The 24371-nt window shown below is 42.9% G+C and overlaps 1 protein-coding gene across 1 annotated transcript in view; it reads right to left on the bottom strand.

Annotated features, from left to right (window-relative positions):
• CORO1C (coronin 1C) overlaps positions 1-17442 on the bottom strand; it is a 60199-nt gene extending 42757 nt beyond the window's left edge. The window contains exon 1 of the mRNA XM_087828745.1: positions 17404-17442. The gene's annotated coding sequence lies outside the window, so the exon portion shown is untranslated. The remainder of the gene's footprint in view (positions 1-17403) is intronic.
• Between the last annotated feature and the right edge of the window lie 6929 nt (positions 17443-24371).

Raw genomic sequence — 24371 nt, forward strand, 5'->3', positions numbered from 1 at the left:
TCCACTTGGCCAGGGTACTTCATTTGTGAAACAGTGTGAATAATTCTCAAGCATGAAGCGATAAAGAGCTTCCATGAGGTGGTGAAAGCCAGAAGAAAAGCACATCCATACAAAAGCCAATGTACAGCCAGCTGGTTTCAGGATCCAATTCCCTACACAATCATCTGTACAAGTTAGCAGAAACTCAAATCCCCACCAGTACCTTCCAGCAAGTGTTTCAAAAGTAAGTTAACACAGAACAAAGAATTGCACCATATGTCAGAGTTAATATCCTTCATATATAAAGTTTTTACAAATTCAAAACATAAAAATCCCAATAGAAAATTACACAAAGGCCATGAAGAGGTAATTTACAAAAGAAATACAAATGGCATTTATCTCCACTCCTTCCTGAAATCCTAATAAAATGACAGTCAAGGAATAAAAGCAGGTATAAACACCAGAAGACAAAAGAAAGAACACTGGAAAGGAGCCTAAGAAGAGAGCAAATGTGACAACAAAAGCTGACTGAAGTGTGAATGTTCTCCGCTCAGCTGAGTGTCCCAGGAGGAGAGGCTCAGAAAAGAACACCAAGGCCCACTGGAAACCCCAGAGCACTCAGAAGAGAAATTGTGAGTCTCCAAAGACAGGGATGTGGGAGAGGGGCTGCAAAGAAAACTGAAACCTAAATCAGCAGCAGCTAAACGCCCAGATCACCTTCTCCACTGCAGCACAATCAGAGGACTTCCCCGCACCCACTCCAGCAGAAGCCAGGCTGCATGTCCTGGGCAGGACGATGTGTAGCTCAGGTGAGCACAGGTATGAACAGGTGCCACACTGACAACGTGGTTCTGTACAGTGGAGCCTCCCTTGTTGCTGGGGCTCACAGAACACTGGCCGCCAGGTCTAGATACCACCCACCCCATTTTGTAGGAGATCAGGTCTCACCACCCACTGTGAGGCCCACCACTCAACCATTCCCTCCGCTCACACTGGCATGAGGCGGCTTTGTGTGCCTCCCTTTTAAATGTGAATGGACATTTGAGGAGGGCCTCTAACTTGAGAAATAAGAGACAACTTTTCCTCTTCACTCAGATAAGCTAGATATCATGTAAGCTCACCAACAATATAAACATTAATAAATATTAATATACATATTGAAATTCTTCAAATGTGTTCATTGAAAGATATTACACAAATCTGCTGGCTGACTTACATACTAAAACACTTTTAAAAGCTATTTCTGTATTACACAGAGTGACAACTTATTTTCATCCTAATTACATGGAGTCAGAACGATATGCAGGTTCTTTTGCTACAACTATGGATTAGAGTGTTAGCTACAGAGCAGAGACAGTGAGAAAAGTCAGTGCTTCCACAGTGCTGCGCTGACTGAGCCAGGCATGTCCACATGGAGCTTGAAGGGCATCGTGAACCCATTCACATACAAGGTTCAACCTGATCTGGGCTCAGCTGTCCACATGTGGCACAGCTGCTTTTGCTATACGTAACAAAGAAAAGCAATTAAGAGGGCAGGCTCCAGAGTCAAACAGCCTTGTGAGTGAGAAGCACAGCTGTACCATTTACTCCTGGCCATGGTTCAGTAGGGCAAGTCAATGAATCTCCTTAAGTATCAGATTCTCTATCTGAAAATGGGTACAATACATACAAGGTTGAAGGATCATTAAATGAGCACTTGGTGATGGGAGTGTAGCAGGAGATTATGTTAGTGCACCTTGTATGGTCTGACACACATATCTAATCACACAAAGTGTCTGCTCTTGCTATCACCCTAGGACTTTACATAAGGTAATCCAGATGCAAATCCTAGCTCTGCGTCGTATTAGTAAATTACTTAACCTTTCTGAGCCTCAGTTTCCTGAAGTCTATCAAACATTTAAAGAATACCAACTCTTTACAAAATTTTCCAGAGAATAGAAGAGGAAGAAATGCTTCTAAACTAATTTTATGAGGTCAGTATCACTGATACCAATATCAGACAAAGACATGACCAAAAAAAAAAAACAGACAAATATGTCTTATGAATATAGACACAAAAATTCTCAACAAAATACTAGCAGACCAAATCTAGCAATACATAAAATACACTCTACAACATGACCAAGTGGGACTTACCCTGGGAATGCAAGGTTGGTTCAACATTTGAAAATCAATGTAACATATATCAATCGAATAAAAAACAAAAATCACATAATCATCTCACACAGAAAGAAAAGCATTTGATAAAATCCAACACTCTAGCATGATAAAAACAACGAACTAGGAACAGAAGGAAACTTCCTCAAACTGATTTTTAAAAACCACAGCTAACAATATCCAATGGTGAAAGATGCTTTCTCCCTAAGATCAGGAACCAGACAAGATGTCCACTTTTGCCATTTCTGTTCAGCAATGTACTACAGGTTCTAGCCTGGGTAATTAGGCAAGAAAAAACAAAACAGAAAAACAAATAAAAGTCACTCAGACTGGAAAGGAAGAAGTAAAACTGTCTCCAAATGCAGATGACATTATCTTACATATAGAAAATCCACCAGCAAAAAGACTACGACTCGCTTTATTGCCACACTCACCTTATTGTATTGGTAAACCTGCAATACCTCTGAGATATGCTTGTACTAAAAACTGCAAAACTTTACAGCTGAAAGAAATTAAAGACACAATTAAATGTAAAGACATCTTGTGTTCATGGATCAGAAGACTTAACATTAAAATGACAATACTTAAACTGAGCTACAGATTCAATGCAATCCCTATCAGAATCCCAGCTAACTCTTTCATGAAAACTGATAAACTGATTCTAAAATTCATATGGAACTGCAAGGGACTCAAGAGTAGCCAAAACAACCTTGAAAGACAAGAACAAATTAGGATGATTCATACTTCCTGATTATAAAACTTACTACAAAGCAATGGAAATCAAGACACTGAGGTATTAGAACAAGAACAGGCATATATATATCAATGGAATAGAATTGGAAGTCCAGAAATAAATTCAGGTATCTTTAGTGAAGTGACTTTTGACAAGGTACCAAAACCATTCAGTGGGGAAAGATTAGTCTTTCTAACAAATGGTACTGGGATCACTAGATAACCACATACAAAATAAGTTGGACCCTGACTTCACACCATATAAAATAATTAACTCAAAGTGCACCAAAGACATAACTATTAACAGCTATAAAAACATAGGAGTAAATCTTCATGACCTTAGATCTGGAACTGCCAAGTCAAGTTATACACAGAAAATTTATTTCATAGACCATACATAAGAAATGTGTTGGGTGTTAGGAGGAAAAAATATATACAAGACAGGGTGTTCATAACACTCAAAACACCTGAGCAAATGTTACCACATTTTCTCTATTCTATCTACTTCCATCAATCTCAAAAAAATGACCACAATTTTGACGTTTCCTTGTTTATTGAGAAGTTATCTGTTTAAAGATCCCAGCAGATGTACTTCTATGGTTCATATGAAAGGAAACACATCCTGCTAGGAACACATATAGGAAAACCCCTACTAGTAGCAAAATCCTGCTCGGCGCATTTGCTGAGACCATTCCAGAGCACCAATTACTCAAGTGCTCACTAGACACAAGGTTCCCTAGCCAGGACCATAGGAAAACTCCAGAATATCCCAATGGGAGAAGAACACGTTCCCCCCAAGCTGCTGCTTTCATGGCAGGCACTTTTTAATGTGAAAGAGATTAGATACATTATTTAATAGAACATGGCAAGTAAACTAACCAATGGGGCAACAAATGTGCTAAACTCAGCTATTTAAATGGCAATCCAGCCCGGCTGGGGGTGGCTCAGCAGTTGAGCATCGACCTAGGATCCAGGAGATCAAGGTTCGATTCCCAATGACTCTCTCATCATTGATATTTCTGTCTGTCTCTCTCTCCCTCTCCTTTCCTGTCTCTGAAATCAATAAAGATATATTTAAAAATACTAATAAAAAATAATAAATGGCAATCCATACAGCAAAAAATTCCTTTTAACAAGTTAGAAATGTAAGCCTACACAGAATACACATTCACAAAAGAGCAGACACTCAAAGCAAATATGGGAGGTACTATGATTAAATACAAAAATTCAACATTCATCATTTCTGGATGTGATTTGTCTGAGCTTTACTGAATTTTCTTAAACAAAACCTACAAGTGACATTTGAAGAATTCACCTTAACAAGTCATTTTCGCTGCATCCATTTCCTTAATTAACAGATTCATACAACACATTCCAAGAAAAAAAATGCCTAATTTACCTACTTTAATAGAAGTTGTCTTAAAAAGGAAAAAAAAAAGACCACAATGCAGTTTCTGGTAAAAACACAGCAGAAAAGTCAGACATGCAACAGACCTCATATACAACAGCTATGGCTGAAAAGGATTTGCACTCCATTGATGACATTGAGGTGTTGGGGGAAAAATGTTTTTTCTTAGAAAACTGCTGACCACTTAAGACAACTGACTGCAAGTATTGAACAGCCTTGACGTTGTTTCAATTTATCATGACACCAAGAATGGTAAGAACAAATGGGGGGGAGGGGGGGAAAGACAAGTTTAAAAAAAAGAAGGCGGAAAATTCCAAAGAGTATCATCCCATTATGCATCCAGGTAATAGGTAAGATGCCAATAATGAGACATACCAATTATAAATGCCCTTTGTTTCAACTTAATAACCCAATACCTTTTTTTTTTTAAATGTTTCTAGGAACAAAAGACAAGCAAATGCAAGTAAGATCTACCATAAAGCATCCAGGCTGAGTCCTCACAGAAGCCTGGAGTGGAAAGGGTTCTAAAACTCATCAATTCAAGACCTTTCATTTTCAGCCCAGAGACATTATGTGACTTGCCAAAGATAAAGGACTTCTGAGAGAGACACAATGATCTCGAACCACAAAGTAAAGGACAGTTCAATTTCCCACCCTCTGAACTTTCATAGTTTTTCAATGATAAACTCCCTGTCATACCTACAATTTGGCGTTCCCACATCAGCCAAGAGTGCCACTCAGAGCTCTTTCATGGGGGTGCTGCCTCAACAATTCACGGTTCTGCTCAGCCTGTTTGTGCAATTTTTAAACATGAAATTGCATTTTGCTCACAAAAAACATGGAAAAATCAAAACACAGAAGCTGGCTGTAAGTATTCAAATATACTGAGACAAACAACAGAGAGCATTAGGCAGGCCAAACCTACTCTGATTGAAAACCCTTAGGCCTATGTACTCAACTATCCAAAACAACAACATGAAAGGACATGCATAAAACTCTGGAAATATATAATCAATGACAGTTTCTAAAAGGAGAGGTAGAATGATGATGTTTATACTTTTTAAAGCTTTCTAAGAAGAGAACCCCAACTTCTACATTTTACAATTTTATACTCATTTTAGGAACTTGTTACAAAGAAAAGCTGGGGACCACCTGACATCAACGTAAACACTGAATAGAATGTGAAGCTATGAAAAATGACCGCTAAAAATGAAGTCTGACAAGAAATGAAATGAGCTATATACATATATCCAATTACCATGATATACACTTTAAACACCTCAATAAAGCTGAAATTTTAAAAAAATTAAATGAGCAGGACTGAAGAAACCTCCATCACAGAGACAGAGGTAGACACTATCTGCCCAGAGAACACTGTGGAACTGTGTATATTCATCTGAGATTGCAGTCATCTCCGTAAAGTGCACCACAGGAGACTAGACTCAGAAGCTGAACTCCGCCTCTCTCTTCAAAGAGACAAATTAATCCCAAGAGTTCTCATACCAACTGCAGAACTTTTACAGACATGACTGACACAGTAATCTCACTTAAAAATTAATGATGAATGTGTTTCAAAATACTCTCTATACTGATGACCTACTTTTCTTATCAATGACTGGTAAAAAGCACACTGTATATGACTGTTCAAACTTGCTAAGTCTGTTTCCACTACTTAATCAGATGGAGTTTCTCTTGGAATAAAAGTTTAATACTTTGGCAATAGTCTTATACCAGGAAATGAAATTACTGGACTCCCAGGTCTTTTTGTTGTTGTTGTTTTAAGGCATTTTTATAAAGACACTCATAAGGCTAATCATAGGCAAAACTAGCAAAGTCAAAAGCAAAGTAACTTCACCTGAAGAATTTCAGTCTTCCCTTTTTAATACCTTATACTGTGGGCAAACTGATTAAATAAACACATACTCTTGACAACGCTTCAAGGGAATGGTAAGGTACAGTAGGAAAAACTCTGGCTTGAATGTCAGACACAAGTTTGTCCTGACACAAACACCTACCCACTGAATCACTTTGGTCCCATGATTGTTGGTTTCTCTATAAAATGGGAGAACTAAAATATAAATAACTTCTAAGCCCAAAGACCTATAGGGCATGCTTCTTTCACTGGGATCCAATCCACATCCCCCTGATAAAACACACAATTCACTGAGAACCGAATTAGCTACTAGCACCCATAGGGTTATACATATAACATGTACACTCATCTGTGAATGCTGAAGAGGTCTTTAATCCCAATCATTCATTACTCATTTACTGAACATTCAATTATTTGAGCTTTGACCGCGTACCTGGCATTATACTCTACACTGAAGACACAATGGGGAGCAAGAAGGCCTGGCCCTTGCTCTCACAGAGCTCACAGTCTACTGGAGGAGACATACCATAGTCAAATATTCACACAAACATTCATGTGTGGCTGGGACAAATGTTGGAACGATAAAGTACATGGGGAGAGAATCAATAATCTGGGAAAAGAACCACTACTGTGAGTGCCAAAGAGCCTTCTCTTTACAAGTAGGTGTCTGAAAAAGAGTAAAAACATAGGTGAAATATTTAAATTACTTATTGTACCTTTTCAGATTAATAACTAGATCTGTGGCCTAAAAATTAAGGAAGTTTGCCAAGCAAGATGCCTGGAGCTTAAAGGTAAACATATTGAGCATGCTGTTTGAAAATGAAACTAACACTGTTTAAAATAAAAATCTCCCTATGTTTCCAGAATTTTCAGACATCCTACAGAAACAGGAAAGTATACCTCTTAAAATGTTACTGCAACTTAGGACAAATCATTTTGTCTGTCTGATCCTTTTTGATAACATCACAAACTATTTCCTTATCAACAAATCTTTCTTTTAAAGGGGGAAAAATACCAAGAAACCACAGAATATCGGTATCTACAACACAATGCAAGAAACTGTAAGAATGTAATTCACTGGGGAAAATGTAGTTACAACCAAATAAATACTTTTTGTAATATCTAAAACTACCAGAAAGCCCTGGCTAGTATGGCTCAGTTGGTAGGAGTCGTCCTGTGCACTGAAAGGTTGCCAGTTCGACTCCCAGTTAGGGCACATGCACGGGTTGCGGGCTTAATCCCCGATGGGGGGCATGCAGGAGGCAGCTGATCGATGTGTCCCTCTCACATCAATGTTTCTCTCTCTCCCTCTCTTCCCTCTTTTCTCTCTAAAAATCAATAAAAATTAAAATAAAATAATAAAAACTACCAGAAATAAAGCATACACACAAACACACAATTACAAAAACAATTCTTTTTTTGTGATCACTTATCACAACATCAATCACTAACATGATTTAAACCAAAACCTGTCATTTTTGAAATTTTAATAAGTGCACAAATAAATTCCTCAATGATGAGACCATTCAGCAACTGAAACGGTGCACAAGTAATCCATCCTATTTTAACTTACTCAGTTCTTTTCAATTTCTCAAGTCAAAATCAATCCAATCATACTGAATCCTTGGAGCTCCAGGAGCCACCCAAATGACCTGAGACCTGCCCTTTGATTCCTCTGGTGTTGGCCCTAGAGCCCCCTCAGGACAAACCATCAAGTGGGACAATGACACTTTCCAGTCCGTCAAGGCATTAAAAGATGAGAAACTGAAGAGGAGGAGAAAGATGGTAAAGGGAAACTCCGCTGTTCAATGGCTACTTTAACTTTAAATTCTCATCTTGATAAAAAGTATGGTTCTCCCCCTATCTACTTTGACAAAAACTCTCAGGATGAAAGCATGCTTCCACTAGGATGTGGCTTCACTGATTCTTTCTAAAGTCAAAGTTGCTAACTGGACTATAATATCAAAGCCCTAAGAAACTCCATGCTACCAACATTTTCAATTTATTCAAGAAGTCAGTTAAGTAAATTTGCAATTAAGCAACAAAATGTAACATCACTCAGTTTTTCATCAGAATTCACGCTTTAAATAATCAGAACTCCAAAATTTGCTTTGCAAATAAAACGCTTCAATAAAGAAATGTGTACATACACATTTTGCTAATATCTATTTATAATGAAAATTATGATGTTAGCTTACCACAAAAAAATTTAATAAGCAAATGTTTACAATTAGCAGTCCTACACCATCGAAAACTTTGTTTTTATTCCCTTCATCTTCTAGGAAAATGGAAGACTGACAATCTCTACCACAACTGGATCATGTAAAACTGAAATTTAATTATTCAACTAACATTTACTGAGCACTGACTGTGTGCCAAGCACTGTTCTAGGAGCTGGAAATACAGCAGTGAACAAAACACACCCTGCTCCCAAGATCCAGAATCCCATTATCACCATGTTTAACACTTTCAAATGCTGTGCTGTGAATGAAACAGATTTCTTCAGTGGAGGCTGAGAACTGACTCACCACTTGTAATACTGAATCTACACCAAAAGATGCCATCTGAGTTCCAAATAACTGAGTTAGTCTTTGGATCATAACCCAATCCTGGGTTGGGGGCTGAATGTACACACCGCCTCCAAAACAGAAACTGCATCTAGGTTCTTCAACTGTACACTTTTAGAAAACCACATGGTTCACAACTATCCTTTGCAGGTAAGATGCATCATTTGTTCCACTTGACAGTGTAACTCAGCCCAGTGCACGCAAGATATCTCTATATTGCGTAAGATCAAACCAGGTAAAAAAAAGCCCACTAAACTTCCAATTTACCTTCTCCTATAGTAGCACTGTAAAGCAACAGTGGCCCACATAAGAGAAAGAGCCTAAGGGAAGATTACTTCTACAACAGACAACACACATCTTATTAACTGTCACCCCTAAAGAGCCATGGCTAGCACTCGCTGGCTCCAAGCTCTCTCTTGCTTGCCAAGAAAAACTAAGATGACAATGTTACGCTAAAGACACTACTAACCACAAAATTAATTCACCATCTAGCTTGTAAAGTGACTAGTCTCCTAATAAATCCTCTGCTTAATGGAGATGATAGCTCAAGTTTATATGTGTTTCTCAGTCACCACTCAGGCAGCATTTGAGTTTTTATATTAATAAATCAGCCTCAATTCTTTAAGTTCCTAAGAATGAAAGGAATTAGAATCTTTAACTAGAAAAGAATGCTTGACCATTATGAAAAGGAATTTAAGTGTCTTTCATATGAAGTAAGTAAATAATAGTGATTAAACATTTGTCTTAAGGAAGGGGTGCTTGTGAATTTTGTCAAGAACCCCCACAGTGTCAGTAGAAAATACACCCCCAAAGGTTTCCCTCTCCCAACACTTCCTTTCCCAAGTGTGCTATGGCCTTTCACGAAACTGAAAACCCACGGCTTTGTTAAGCCAGGATAAAGATCTCAGCAGCTGTCAGAACATGTGGACACACATCTGATTCCACAATGGGTCAAAAAGGCTCTTACCCCAAACTGCCACGTGCCTGGATTCCCAGTCTGTCTTGGTCCCACAGAGACAGAATGACCACACTGTAAAGCAATGATCAACTTCAGCTAATCCTGAGGGATTTTCATTATGTCTGTTACAATCGGTGCAGTTTATTTAGTAATGGACCTATGTTGTTCCTGTCAAACTTCGTGCTTGCATATACAAATGACCTCATGATGCCAATTATTCTGGCAACACACAATGCAGTGGCTTCTCTGCAATATTAATTGGTCTCTGAAACAGTTTAGATAAGTCCTTACAACCACCGCTTACTAATAGTAAGATTATAAGACTGAAGAAAGGGAAAGCCAATATCAAGTTCACACTGTAAAAAAAAACAAAAATAAAAAAAAGGTTTTTAATCCACACTATACTATAAACCCAAATTACCAACTATAAAAACAAATTCACACTGCTCATGGAAACAAGGTAGAGGGAGGCTCGGGGAGAGGGGAAGGGACAGTTAAGTTCCTGATCTTGAGCAAGTTTCTCAAGCTTCTGTGACCAGAGTCCCTTTAACTGTAAGACCAGATAGGTACTTCCCACTCTAGCTGTGATTCAGAGTCACCAAGGAGCTCGAGCCCAGGCAGCTATATCTATAAAGGTCTACAGATGATCGTCACAGAGCTTCAAGAACCTCTAGACCTGAGAAATAATCTCCCAACCCCTCTAAAATGATATATTTTTTAAAAGATGGTTGAGATACTGGTACTAAAATATAATTCGTTACTCATATTTTAAAAAAAGAAAAAAAAAAAAGAAATGTAGATAACTGCATGAACAAAGGGGGAAAATAAACATGTTGTACTGTGAAATTATTGCCTTCAGTCCTACAAAATACAAGCTTCCTACTCCCATTTATATTCCAGTTTCTCTCTCTCTGTGCATCAATTTGATTTAATTTTTCTTTACTGTGGCAAACAGGAGAACTGCCTTTGTTATTAATGTAAGATTCAAATGACAGGCTTAATTTAACATCTAATGAAACTACTACAGTGGCCTTTTCCCCACACAGAATATTACACTTTATCGCAATGCTGTCATTTACATTATAACTAGATGAGTATCTCATACACTGTAGTGCAATCTCCTTTCACACCCTAAGATGCATGGTTTGCCAGGAACTAAAGTTTTTCCCTTAAAATAGATAGACAAACACAGACATACTGAACACAAGCACAGGCCTGAATAAGAGAGGCTTGTCTGTACAGACATTTCCAATTCAGATAGATGGCAAAACACTACGTCATTTTTACCACCTTCCTTCCTATCCTAAAATTAGACACTTTTTTCCCCTCTTAAGTGATTCAACGTTGATTCAAGGTCTAAAATGCTGAGGTGGGAGTGGGAAGCCATACACAAATAGCTTAACATCAGAAATAAAATGTATGAAACCCACTCTATTAGACGCTCCACAGTTCCATTCACTAACAGACATTTATGAGTGAAGCGCGAGGGAACACAAGTTTATTCAGTGCTGCTCATTCTTAGGCACTTTACACACTTTTCCTCATTTAATGTTGACAATGACCCAGCAAGATAGCCATTAACATCCCCATATTGCAAAAGAGGAAACTAAGGCTCAGGGAGGTGAGGTAACTGGCAGAGTCCCAGTTAACTAAGAAATGGAGCCCAGCCCTGGCCTGCGTGGCTCAGTTGGTTGGGCATCTTCCCGTGCACAGGAAGGTCGACTGTTCCATTCCAACTGGGTCAGAGCACATGCCCAGGTGGTGAGCTTGAGCCCCAGTAGGGGGCCTGCAGGAGGCAGCTAAAGGATGTCCCAAATCACTGTTTCCCTCTCTCCACTCCATTCCTTTCTCCATAAAAATCAATGTAAAAAATATTTTTTCAAAAGGGAGGGAGGGAGGGAAGAGTAAAACCCAGCTCAGTCTGGTTCTGAAGGCCTGTACTCCTCGTTGCCTCAGTTTCTCTAAATACAAAACTCTCTTAGAGCAAGAAACTATATAAGGTATTTTTCTTCTCTTCTTTACTACCTTGCCACAATCCAACTACTTCAATGAACCTAAAGCAGAAAATATACCCCAAATGGCCAACTAGTTTCTCCTAATTCTCAGGAAGAAATTAAGTATTTTTAATTAAAGTAATAAAAGTGAACATAACACAAAATATATCTAAAGACTACTACTTGAGTCAGATGCTCTGGGAGAAGCGAGAGTATGAACAAAAGAATGAAAAGGAGGAAAGTACGTGTCCTTACAACCCAGTTTACACAACCTTTATCAGGCTGCAGGGGTAGTTCCAGCAGACAACTCGATACCATCAGGGCTGGCCTGCAGTGTTTGGTGTGGCTGAACGTACCAAACTAAATGTGTCCCCTGGCCATCTGCCCTACTGAGAACAGGCTGTGGGCCAGTCATTTCTGTTCATTAGAGGGAAAGAACCTGGACGATAATGTTTTGCCCTCAGGAAAATGTTTCAAACACTCAGTTTTACAACCTGAGCAAACTAGACTTGGATGCCAGAAAGGCAGAGGGGAATTACCTCTGCCCTTTGTGTTGCTCTAACACAGGCAACAAAGCCATGAATAAGAACCAGCGAAACCCACTGGCCGCGAGATCTTTCCAGTTAACTTTATTCAATAATCATTCGCTCAGCGCATACCCAGCAGGCCCTGGAGACTGAGCTGTGAGCAAGAGAATCTGGTCTGCCTTCCACATGAACCTCTCTCGCGCGTTCCACCTTCTATGAGAAGGCACCTCTCAAGACTGTAAGCTGGAGTTCAGGTCTAGATCCTTATAGAAGACAGGAGTGATGAACGTATGATGCACGAGGGCAGGGGCAATGTCTGCCTGTGAGAACAAGTAAGGTTTCACAGAGGATCCCAAAGGATAAGTGGGATTTGGCAAGTGGAAAGGCGGCAGAATAGTAAGCGCTTCCCAAGAAGATCTGAAGGCTGGGATGTTTCAGGGAGTAGCAGCAGGGATAAAAACCTAAGGGGAGTAGTGAGGGATAAGGCAGGCTGAAAGCACAGATGCCTCAACCCATAGCCACAATAAGAAGTCTGAACTTTAATCATAGACAAAGGGGCGAGAGATGACTAAAGGACTTAAACAGCAGAATGACACTGTTCCCTGATGTACTCTTTCTAGGACTAATTCAAATCTTTCCCTAACCCTTTCACCTTTGGCTTTTAATTTAAATAATCAAAACATTGATAAGAATATGATTTAAGGTCTAAATAATTCCTAACTGCATTAGTATCAATTTTGAGTCCATTATGCATAAATTGGACTTCACCAAAATTAAAAACTTTTGTGCTTCAAAGGACACCATTAAGAAGGTGAAAAGAAATGTTACATTGCTCTGGCCGGTGTGGCTCAGTTGGCTGGGGACAGTCCTGTATGCTGAAAGGTTGCCAGTTTGATTCCCAGTAAGGGCACATGCCCCAGTTGCTGGCTTAATCCGTGCAGGAGGCAGCCGATACATCAATCTCACATCAATGTTTCTCTCTCTCTCCCTCTCCCTTCCTCTCTCTCTAAAAATCAATTTTTTTAATCTTGAAAAGATAACCCAATTTTAAAATGAGGAAAGCATCTGAATAGACATATCGCAAAAAAATATATAGGAATGCCCACTAATCACATAAGGTGCTGGACACATCATAAGGCTGGAGCCATCAGGGAAATGCAAATCAAAACCACAATGAGTCCACAGGGTGTGGCTCAGCAGGTGAGCATTGACCTATGGTCCAGGAGACCACAGTTCAATTCCCAGTCAAGGCATATGCTTGGGTTGTGGGCTCAATCCTCAGTAGGGGATATGCAGGAGGCAGCAGATCAATGGCTCTCTCATCACTGATGTTTCTATCTCTTTCTCTCCCTCCCTCTCTCTGAAATCAATAAAGATATATTTAAAAAAAAAAAAAAAAAAGCACAAAAAAGAACAATGAGATACCACTTCGCACCCAGGAGGATGGCCAAAACCAAAAAGTCAGAGAATAACAAGTGTTAGCAAGGATGTAGAAAAACTGAAGCCTTTATATACTGCTGGTGAGATTGTAAAACGGTGTAGCTGCTTTGGAAAACAGTCTGGCAGTTCCTCTAACAGTTAAACATAGAGTGGCCAACATGACACAGCAATTCCCAAGAAAAATGAAAACGTATGTCCATACAGAAACCTGTAAATGAATGTTCATAGCAACATTATTCGTAATAACCAAAAAAGGGGAATCACCCAATGTCCATCAGCTGATGAATGGATAAACAAAATACGGTATATCCATACAGTGTAATGTCATTCAATCACAGAAAAAAAGTGAAGTACTGATAGATGCTACTACACAGATAAACCTTGAAAACATTATGCTTAATAAAAGACAGACACAAAAGACCCCACATCATATGATTCCACTTATATGAAATGTCCAAAATAAGCAAATCCAGAGACAAAAAGTAGATTAGTGGTTGCCTAGAGGAGGGAAGGGAGGAGAATAAGGCAGGGGGACTGCTAATGGGTATGGGGCTTCTTTTTGGGCTGATGAAAATATTCTACAATTGTAGTGATGAATGCACAACTCTGTGAGTATTCTAAAAACCAATGAATTGTACACTTTAAATGGGTGAATTGTATGGTATATGAATTATATCTCAACAAGCGGTTATAAAACAAAAAAGATTCCATTATGCACTGTTAAAATACAAAATAAGGTCTCAAAGAGGAGTATATAATCTTGTTCACTCACTTTAAAGGATCTGAACTAGGGCAATGAAAACCCAGAGAGATTCTATTACTTAACATTCTAGGTACTAGGTCATACTGAAATATTCATGACGATTTCCATGTTTTAATACAGAAAGGGCATCTTAAGTTTAAAAAGACATACAAGTGTCAGAAAAAAGTTCATAACTCAGGATAACACAAGGAACTCATCAAATGGATATAAAGCACTTGAATTTGTACCCTAAATATGGAAGAGGTACCCAAATTTACTACTGTTTTACCTCTGAAATAGAAGTCAAAGATAAAACAGCCCAGTTAATAGTATGTTTCTATAACACCAGTTTGAGGCAAATCAAAGTATTTAGAAATAATTTGCCACCATAAAAAATTGAATCTCCCATTCCCAGTTACATAACTAAGAACTGATCATTTATCCCCTTGAACATTCCATTCCATAGGCATGAGTGATGCTCCTCCTCCTGTTTGAAGTGGGTCCCAAAAGTGGCAGATGCATTAAGCATTAAACTTAAATAAGAAAAATAACCCAACAGTGTCTTAAAACTGTTATTTCTAGCCCTGGCCAGTGTGGCTCAGTTGACCGGGTTCGATTCCCAGTCAGGGCACATACTCAGGTTGCAGGTTCCATCCCCCAGTTGGGGTTCATGCAGGAGTCGACCAATCATCGATGGATCCATGTTTCCCTCTCTCTCTCTCTCTCTCAAATCAGTAAAAACATAGCCTCAGAAAAGGATTAAAAAATACATAAATAAAGAAGTAAATAAAAAGTGCTATTTCTCAACCCTAAATCTAATCCTAAACTATATATAAAGTAATAGACATAAATGCTGATTTGTGCAATCTGCAGGTAAACTAACAAATGATCATGAAAAATCCAATGCTGTGTGCAGTGATATCTCATTCATGTCTATTAAAATTCATCATGCTTTACTGTACCTTCCACAAATAATCAAAAACAAATACACACAGGGCGCATTCCAGATTTGTCCAAAACGTGTGTACCCGACCTTTATACCAATCTTTGTTCAATCCTCAGTACACAGGACTATCGCCTACCACAAAATACTGCCTGCCCTTCAAGACCTACATAAAACACAATTTCCAGTTTTATTCTACTTTCCCCCCTATTTATTTATGCAATCTCTCGGACCCAAAGGTTACTATATCCAAACACTTGCGACTCTGAAATTTACCTCCAAGCCAAAAAAATTAGTTTCCTTAAATTACTTTTCTGAAATACACAGAATTAAGTCCAAAATATATTTTTCCAATTCCTTCAGTTTTACAGGGAATGCAGAAAAAGAAGTACTATAAACATATATCTATTTGCCTTCACAACTGAACAGGCGGTACAAAGCAACTGCTTACACTTAATGACGTCTCTGACTATTCTAGCAGGCCCTGGTGTCAGGAGAGAGTTCTGCCAGATAAGGACAATGAAATGCATTATTATACAGAATGACTAAGATCCCAACAAGTGCAGTTTTAGAATATAAAGCCCGGCAGGAAGGCCCAGTAAGAGAGCCTAATATTTTGTGATGACTATTTCCAAAAGCGCTATATTCGCCGCCCGGGACCAATTTAAATAAACACGCACTATGTTCAATTCTTTCTCAATGTCTTAGAGGTAAGAAGGGCCTTTTTATCTTGCTGTCCTGGAGGAGACGAACAACTTGCAATTTGCTTCTCACACCAAATCCCACGTTTGCAACATGTAGAGCGAGGACTTCAGACACCACAAAACAAGGGCAGCCTACATTAAGGCCAAATATAGGATGTGATTCTAAACGGCCGCGCAGTAAAGCCCTACGTTTCCTTTTCCAGCCATCAAAAACCCTTTGAACACTCCCAAAAAAGGATGGCAGGGCCAGCGCCTCTCTCCGAGAGGAAGCCCCTTTCTTCTCAGCTCCCCGCAGCCGGCCACTTCCCCCAACGCATTCAGATCGTCTGAGCGGCCGAGAGCCGAGGTGCGGGCGCCGGTGCAGACGGGCGGGAGACCTCGGTTCCTGCGCTTCCACCCTCCACGGCTGACCTCATCCTCGGTCACCTAAGCGCAGCGGAGCCCCACCTGCACCTCGCTCCTTTCCACCGCGTCCCTCGCCAGTGGCTCTAGCTGCTCCGCTATTGGGGGCGCACAGCTCGGAATCACCCCGTTCACTCAGACGCTCCAGGCCCCCGACCCTGCAGCATTCCCGCTTCATTCTTCCTCTCTGCCCCCCTCCCCCCCCCCGCCACCCCGCCGCCAGTCCCAGCCCTCGGCTCCCACCTCTGGGCTCATCCTCTTCCCAAACCGCCCCCACCCACATTACTCCAGCTCTGGCCTGTTCCGCCCTTCCCGACCCCTAACCCAGATCTTCAGAGCCCAGAGCTAGCCTCTCACCCCAAGCCAGGCAACCCCCAGGCCGGAGAGTCACCCCCGCCCCTCTCAGGCTGGGCCCGGCTCGCCCCGGCCACACTGGAACCCGGACCCTGCCTACCCCCCACCCGCTCGCTCCCAAGGGCCGCTCGAAGTCCGCCTCCAGCCCCGGAGCCCCCGGGCTCTGCGCCCTAGCCTCCAGCAGGCCCTCCCCACCCAAGACCCCACCCAACCAGACGGGTGCCTGACCCCCGACAACCTTCCTCCGCCAGCCCAGTCCCCACTCGGCCCGCGGCTCCTCACCCGGCCAGGTGGGCTCCGGCCCCCAAAAAGCCTCCCCTAGACTGTCTCCTCCCCACAGGGACCAGGGTTCACTCTCCCCAGGCCAAGCGATTCTGTCCCCAACTCCCTCTTCCCAGGCCCCGAGCCTCGGGCAGCAGCCCCGACCCCAACGCCCTGCACACTGGCCAGGGCGAGCCCCCGGCCCAGAGACCCGCACCCCGCGCGCACGCCCCAGCCCACCCCCCCTACGCCCGGCCCTTCCCCACGCCCCGCCGGCTCCTGTCAGCCGACGCCGCACGCGCTGAGAGAACAGGTCCGCCCGCCTCGCTCCCAAGCGGCCCCGCCGAGCGCGCGCTGCTCACCAGGACCGAGGTGCCTGAGGCGCCGCCGCCGCCGAAGTCCCCGCTGCACAGCCCGGCGAAGCTTCCAACCGCTGTCGCCTGCCGCCTGGCACTGAGCGCCGCGCGGGGGAGGGGCACGGGCAGCCGCCACGGCCCCCGCCGCCGCACGCAGGCTCCGCCCCCGCGACGGGCCGCGCCCAACCAGAGTCGCCGGGCTGCGGCGAGCCACGCCCACTTCCGGCTGGGAAGTGCGCTTCCCACCGTCCGAGCCGCGCCGGGCTCTCCCTAACGCCCCCTCCGGTCGCGCCGAGCGATGCAGGTGAGCCCGCGGAGCACCACCGCCCACTGGTTATCTCAGCGCCCAGAGCGCCACACCCACGGGCGCCCCCGAGCCACGCCCACCGCTCCTCATAACCCGGGGCGGTGTTCTTAGAGTCCGCCCACTGACCTGCTGGGCTCCGCGGGGGCTACATCCCCGCCCCTCAGAGAGTCCCCGGGGAGCCCCTTAAAACCGGAACGGCAGCTCCCCTGAGCCCCGCCCACTACCCGTCCCAGCCCTCGGCCGCCCTCCTGGCTCCGAGCCCGGCCCCCGCCCACTGCTTCGGGACTGACCTATCGGCACCACAAAGCCCCGCCTCGCCCTGGAAGCCCCGCCCACAGCTAGCCACCCTATTCGCCGCATCCACCTCAAGCCCCGCCCACTCACCTGAATGCCGGAGCCTCCAAGCCCCGCCCCAAACCCTGGAATCCCCGCCTCTGGTTTCCGAAGCCCCGCCTCCGCTCCCGACATCCCCTCCCCCCCACCTCTGGGGACTCCCGGGGCTCTGGCCCTCCCCCCACTTCCATTGTCTTATTCCTAGTACCGGGCGGCTGACCCTGGGCTGAGCCACGCCCCTGTGCCCCTCCACCGGCCCAGGGAGGGCGCGTCTTGACCCCATTTCGCAGGTGAGAAAATAAAGGATGCACGGACCCTCCCTTCCTTTTCCTGGACCAAGCCCCCCACCCGTTTGCTCAATAACTAGACGGCCCCGGCCTAAAAGTCCCTCTTCCGCTGTCAGACTGTCCTGGGGCAGTTTCCTTCACCTCTATATGCCTGAATTTCCTTATCTTTAGCGTAATCAAGTTGTCCTATAAATAATAGCCAGAGTCCCTTTCTAAAAATGCCAAGTTCTGAAGAATCAGGATTTGGGGACATGGGCAAAGCTGAGGGGCAGGGCTATTTACTTCCCAAAGCAAGGCATCTTTGCAATTGCACAAGGGGATTTTTCCTTGTAAGCATCAGCCTCAGAAACGTGCGCTGTGTAAATCAATGTCCACCTGGACCAGAACAGCTCTGGCAGCAAATTATTTATCCCTCCTAAGCGTCAGTTTCTTTATCAGTGAAACAGCGAGTCTGTGGTACCAGCCCCTCCCTGAAGGATTCCGAGAGCTCGCTGGGAGCGATGCACTTAGCAGGGTGCCTGACTCGCAGTCAGCCTTCTTTCCAGGGTACCTGCTGCTCCACCGCAGGGCTTCAAGAAGGAGGGATGCATTTCTTTCTGCCACTGACCACAGGAGAGGAGGGACCGAGCACCCTCCCCGCATAGCAAGACTTGGCTGCTCACTCCACTTAAACGAGATGAAGGTGGCCGTGCGCCTAGTGCAGCGCCTGGCATTTGGTGGTGCACAAAAATGATGGGCCGTTATCAGGATGCCTGTCTTTAAATGGAGCGAGGGCACTGATGGCAGGTGAGTTCCGAGTGGTTCTAGGAAAACAAAGATTGATAAAAGCACCCTGAGATGGAACTGGAAACCAAACCGGCTTACTCTTTGAAAACAGATTACTGCTAACATTTTCCATCGCTTATACGAGCCGGGCATTTTCTGTGTGATTTAAATGCAAAATCTTCTGATATCCCCTCAGCAATACAATGGCTCCAAAGCAATTCTTAATACCCATCTATATAGGTGAGGAAAATGAGAAGTTAAACTACTTGTCCAAGGTCATGAGCTTGAACCCCGGAGGGGAGCTAATGATAGAACTGACATTCCTTTAATTGCAGAGTCTTCACTCTTAGCCAGCTAGTCATTACATTAAACAACCTCTATGGTAGCATAGACTTTGGATTCTGAGAGACTTGGCTCTAAATTCACTCTTCATTACTTACTAGTTGTGTCACCTTGAGCAAGTGACTTACCTCTGAGCCCTACTCTAGGTAGTGTTGCTCATTCAAATGCTTACCTCATCGAGTGGTTTTGAAGATTGAACAGTTTGGATTCCATGAATTAAGACATGGCAAAGCATCCAGCATAGTGCCCAGCACAAAGTAGGTGTTTAAAGTTTAAAACATATTGATTCCCTCCTCCCAGTTCTTTAAATGATGAAATTAGAAGTAAAATTTTCCATGACACCAATTCCCCCCAATGACATCACCATAGAACAGCCACAGAATACGCTGTGAAAGAAAGATCCCAAGGCCTTTGCCTTCCATCTGCCTGTTTCAGCTCCTAGTTTTATCCCTGGTTTGAGGGAGGTAATTCTTACGCAGGAAGCATCTAAAGCCAGAAGCTGCCACCTCACCACCCCACCTCACACCTGCTCCAAACATGGTCAGCCAAGAGCTGCTGTTCCCAGAAGCAGCAGGAAAATTGCAAAACCCTGTCCTTGCTGGGAGAGAACCTCCATCATCTCACTGTTCTTGAAGCCATAGCAACCCCTTTATGGGCCCTGAGGAAACCTTGGCTCTGTCCAAGCTGGCCCTGAATGGAGGGATTCAGGTCCAGGTAAGATACCGTATTTGAGAGTCTTTCCCTGCTCCCAAAAGGTGGCGATTTCCAAGAGGCCTAAGATAGATGCTAGATGGCGATGAATCTAATGATCAGGAAAAACAAGAGTGATTCCAAACCACTCATGTATGAGGAAGAAAGAATTGTGGGACGTGCATTCGGAGGCTCCTAAGCAAATCATTTTTCCAGTTTCTCTTAGTAGCAAATGGGGGACATTATTCTTAGGTTGCCAGGGCAACCTGGAAGCTCAGCGAATTACCCTGTGGAAACATTAACAAATAATAATGATATTAAAGAAATGAGAGTAGGATCCCCTGGAGTAATCTCAGTAGACAAGACCCCTCAGTGAGTGACAGAAGAAGACAAAACTTGGAGAACATTAACATTCACTCTACATGGATAAATCTTGATTGTCACTGCTTTCTGCAAATAAAAGCTGAAAATGGTAGACTGGCTACAGAAGGATGTATTTTTTAATTAAATTTTTTATTTTGAGAGAATTGTAGATTCACATGCAGGTGTAAGAAATAATACAAAGAGACCACATGTACCCCTTACCCAGTTTCCCCCTATGGTAGCATCTTGCAAAACCATAGTACAATATAACAACCCAGGTATTGACCTTGATACAGTCAAGATACAGAACTTTTCCATCACCACAAGGACTCCTCACATTGCCCCTTTAGAGACACAACTATTTCCCTCCTGCCCTGACCCCTTCCTTTATCCTTAGCAAACATTCATCTGCTCTCAATTTCTATAATTTCGTTATTTCATTAGTGACAAGTCATAGAGTATGCAACCTGTTGGTACTGGCTTTTTTCACTCAGTATAAATCTTTAGAGATGTGTCCAGATTGTTGCATGTATGAATAGTTTGTTCCTTATTATTGCTAAGTAGTATTCCAAGGTATGGATGTATCCGTTTGTTTAACCCATTGAAGGAAACCTGGGTTGATTCCAGTCTGGAGCAGTTTATTATTTTTAAAAAGTTGCTATAAACATTATAAACATTCATGTACAGGTTTTTGTGTGAACACAAGTTTTAATTTCTCTGTGAAAAATGCCCAGGAGTGTAATTGCTGGGTCATTATGGTAGTTGTGTGTTTAGTATTTTAAGGAACTGCCAAACTACTCTCCAGCATAACTGTATCATTTCACATCCCCACCCACTAGCAAGCTATGAGTGATCCAGTTTCTCTGCATTTTCACCAGCATTTCGTGCTGTCACTATTTTTCATTTTAGCCATTCTAATAGGTATATAGAATGCCCTTCTCTGGTAATTTTCTTTGCTCTAAAATATACTTTATCTAATATTAACATAGCCATTCCTGCATTCTTTTTATTTTTTTTTATTTATTTATTTATTTATTTATTTATTTATTTATTTATTTATTTATTTATTTTTAATATATCTTTATTGATTTCAGAGAGAGGAAGGAAGAAGGAGAGAGAGAGATAGAAGCATCAGCGATGAGAGAGTCATTAATCGGCTGCCTCCTGCACGTCCCCTACTAGGGACTGAGCCCAAAACCCAGGCATGTGCCCTGACCGGGAATCTAACCACAATCTCCTAAATCGTAGGTCAGTGCTCAACCACTGAGCCACACTGGCTGGGCCCTGTGTTCTTTTTTATTAAAATCTGCATGATATATCTTTTTCCATCCTTTTACTATCATCCTACCTATATCAGCATATTTGAAGTAAGATAACATACTTGATTGGTTCACGATTTTTAATGCACTCCGCCAATCTCTGCCTTTTAATTGGTATGTTTAGACCTCTTACATTTAAGGTAATTGTTGATACGTTAGAGCTTAAGTCTGCCATTTTGTTTTGTGCTTTATGTTCTTTCCGTTTTTCATTTGTTTTCTGCTTTCTGCTTACTTGTGGGTTACTTGAAAACGTTCTGGAATTCTATTTTGAGTTACCTACAGTGTTTTTGAGTGTATCTCTTTGTATAGCTTTTGTTGTGGCTGCTCTAAGTATTACATTATAGATGTGGAGAAGTCTGTATCTATAGATACATTCACAGTCTACTGGCATCATTTTACCACTTTAACTGTAGTGTAGAGCTCTTACCTCCCTTCTTGTTCTTCACCGTCTTCCATTTGTAACATACTTGTCTTAAAGATTTCCTCTATAAACATCTAGACAGTGATATACTGTTTGCTTTGCGTGTCAGTCATTAGCATCCTCAGATGTCCTCCGACACCGCACTAGAGCAAAGAGAGAGGAGCATGTCATTTCTGTCGGGCGGGGGTGGAAATCCAGACTCCTCCTGTGGTTTCCACTGGCACCAGTGGGGGAGGGCCTCACGACCACGGGTGGGGACTGAAGTCCCTGCTGCCCACTCAGCCTTCTCTGACACCACCTCATGGTGCTGTGGGAGTATCCATGAGAAAGTTTGCATGTGGCACACTTTGGCTCAGGGCCCTCCACATGCTGGGGGCTGAGATTATGTGTGTGAGAGCTCCTGCCACAGATCCTTAATGCAACCACGACTGTAATGGAGCTGGTACGTACTAAGCTCTTACCGATCACCTGGCCCAGTATTACCAACTTGCCAGGCACTAACTCACTGAGTCTTCCTACTAAGCTGATGAAAAATAATATGGCTTTTAAATCCCCATTTTGCAGAGGAGGAAACTGAGATTGCTTACCCAGCGAGATCTGATACAAACTCAAAAGACCTCAGAAGAGATATTCTACTTGTGCTCAGTAATTCCATTCTCAGACATTTATCCTAAGGCAATGCTCATGGTCACATGCAGAGATACAGTCAATTCTTACTATTTGCTGTAGTTATATCCTGTCAATCACCAGGAACACTGAATTAGCCAATACTGAATCACTGCTCCTGGAGGAAACACAGGGTCAGTTAGTTTCCTGGAAGCCAGTGATTCATTCACATTGAACTCATGGCCAAGAGAACCATAACTCCTGCCTGAGTGGAACTTATCTAACCCATGCATTTTCTCCCTGAGTCACACCGCAGCCTCCTTGTGCTTGGGAACACTAGACAGCACTACACTTGGGGGCCATTTTAAATAGCAAAATCATGCCCCAAAAAAGCACATGAATGCTAAAAATACGGCACTAAATATGCTGCGAAAGGACACTTGCTACAGGGAGAGAGCTGAGGCGAGCGGGCCGAGCCTTGCCTTGTTTGACCTCAGCTGGCAATGTGCAAATCGGGTGACTCAAATTTTCGCTACTCTGTGCATGTGCATGCACATGCCCACAAAGGACTGCAAAAACACCGCAAGCGTCGCTTTGGGCGGTACAAATACAATTTTACGAGTAAGTGAATTCCTGAAGGAGTCCACAAATTTACAAATATAGCTTCAAGTGTGGGTGTGTAAGGATGCTTTTCACACCACCGTTTCCTAAGGAAACAGCCCCGATGGAAGCCACAAGAAATACATTCTAGCGCAGTAATTGCAGAGAATGCTATCATGGAGAGAGCCCATGAGGACACCCCGAGGCTCGGCACTGGCGAGAATGGACCGCAGCCCAAAAGTCTGCACCTCATGCTGGGGGCAAAAGTGGGTTCCCAGAACCCAGCCTCGACCCTCTGGCTTCAGGTCTGTGGTCTCCGGCTCCACTTGTCCAGGTAACGCCCGCAGAGGACTGCAGCTCAACACAAACAATGGGGTGCAGCCTCGCCTGTCCCCCTGGGGAGCCTAATTATCCCCGGGCCACCAGGAGCCGCAGGAGGTTCTTAAGCAGGAAAAATAAAAGAATTTTGTGGAAGAATACCTGTTGCTTAATGATATGTAAAGGTGTTCCAGATGTGCTGTTAGATGAAAAAGGCAGGCCAGAAAACAGTATGTCCCATTGTCATAAAACACACACACACACACATATTTCAATAGAAATTATCTCCAAGTGACAGGATTCGAGTTATGGGTGAGTTTCCTTTCCACATGTCTTGTTCTGTATTTTGTAATTTTCCTTCAAAGCGCATTCAATGGCTTGAAATTTTTAAAAAGTTGGGGTTTTTTTTGTCCTAGCCAGTTTTGCTCAGTGGTTAGAGCGTCGGCCTGCAGACTGAAGGGTCCTGGGTTCGATTCCATCCAAGGGCACGTACCTTGGGCAAGTGTGGGAGGCAACCAATTGATGTGTCCCTCTCACATTGATGTTTTTCTCTCTTTCTCTCTCTGATAAAGCAATGGAAGAAAATATCAGGTGAGGGTTTCAAAAAAAAAGTTGTCTTTTTG

Source organism: Miniopterus natalensis, chromosome 20 (assembly GCF_054644295.1).
Source record: "Miniopterus natalensis isolate mMinNat1 chromosome 20, mMinNat1.hap1, whole genome shotgun sequence".
Lineage (NCBI taxonomy): Eukaryota > Metazoa > Chordata > Mammalia > Chiroptera > Miniopteridae > Miniopterus > Miniopterus natalensis.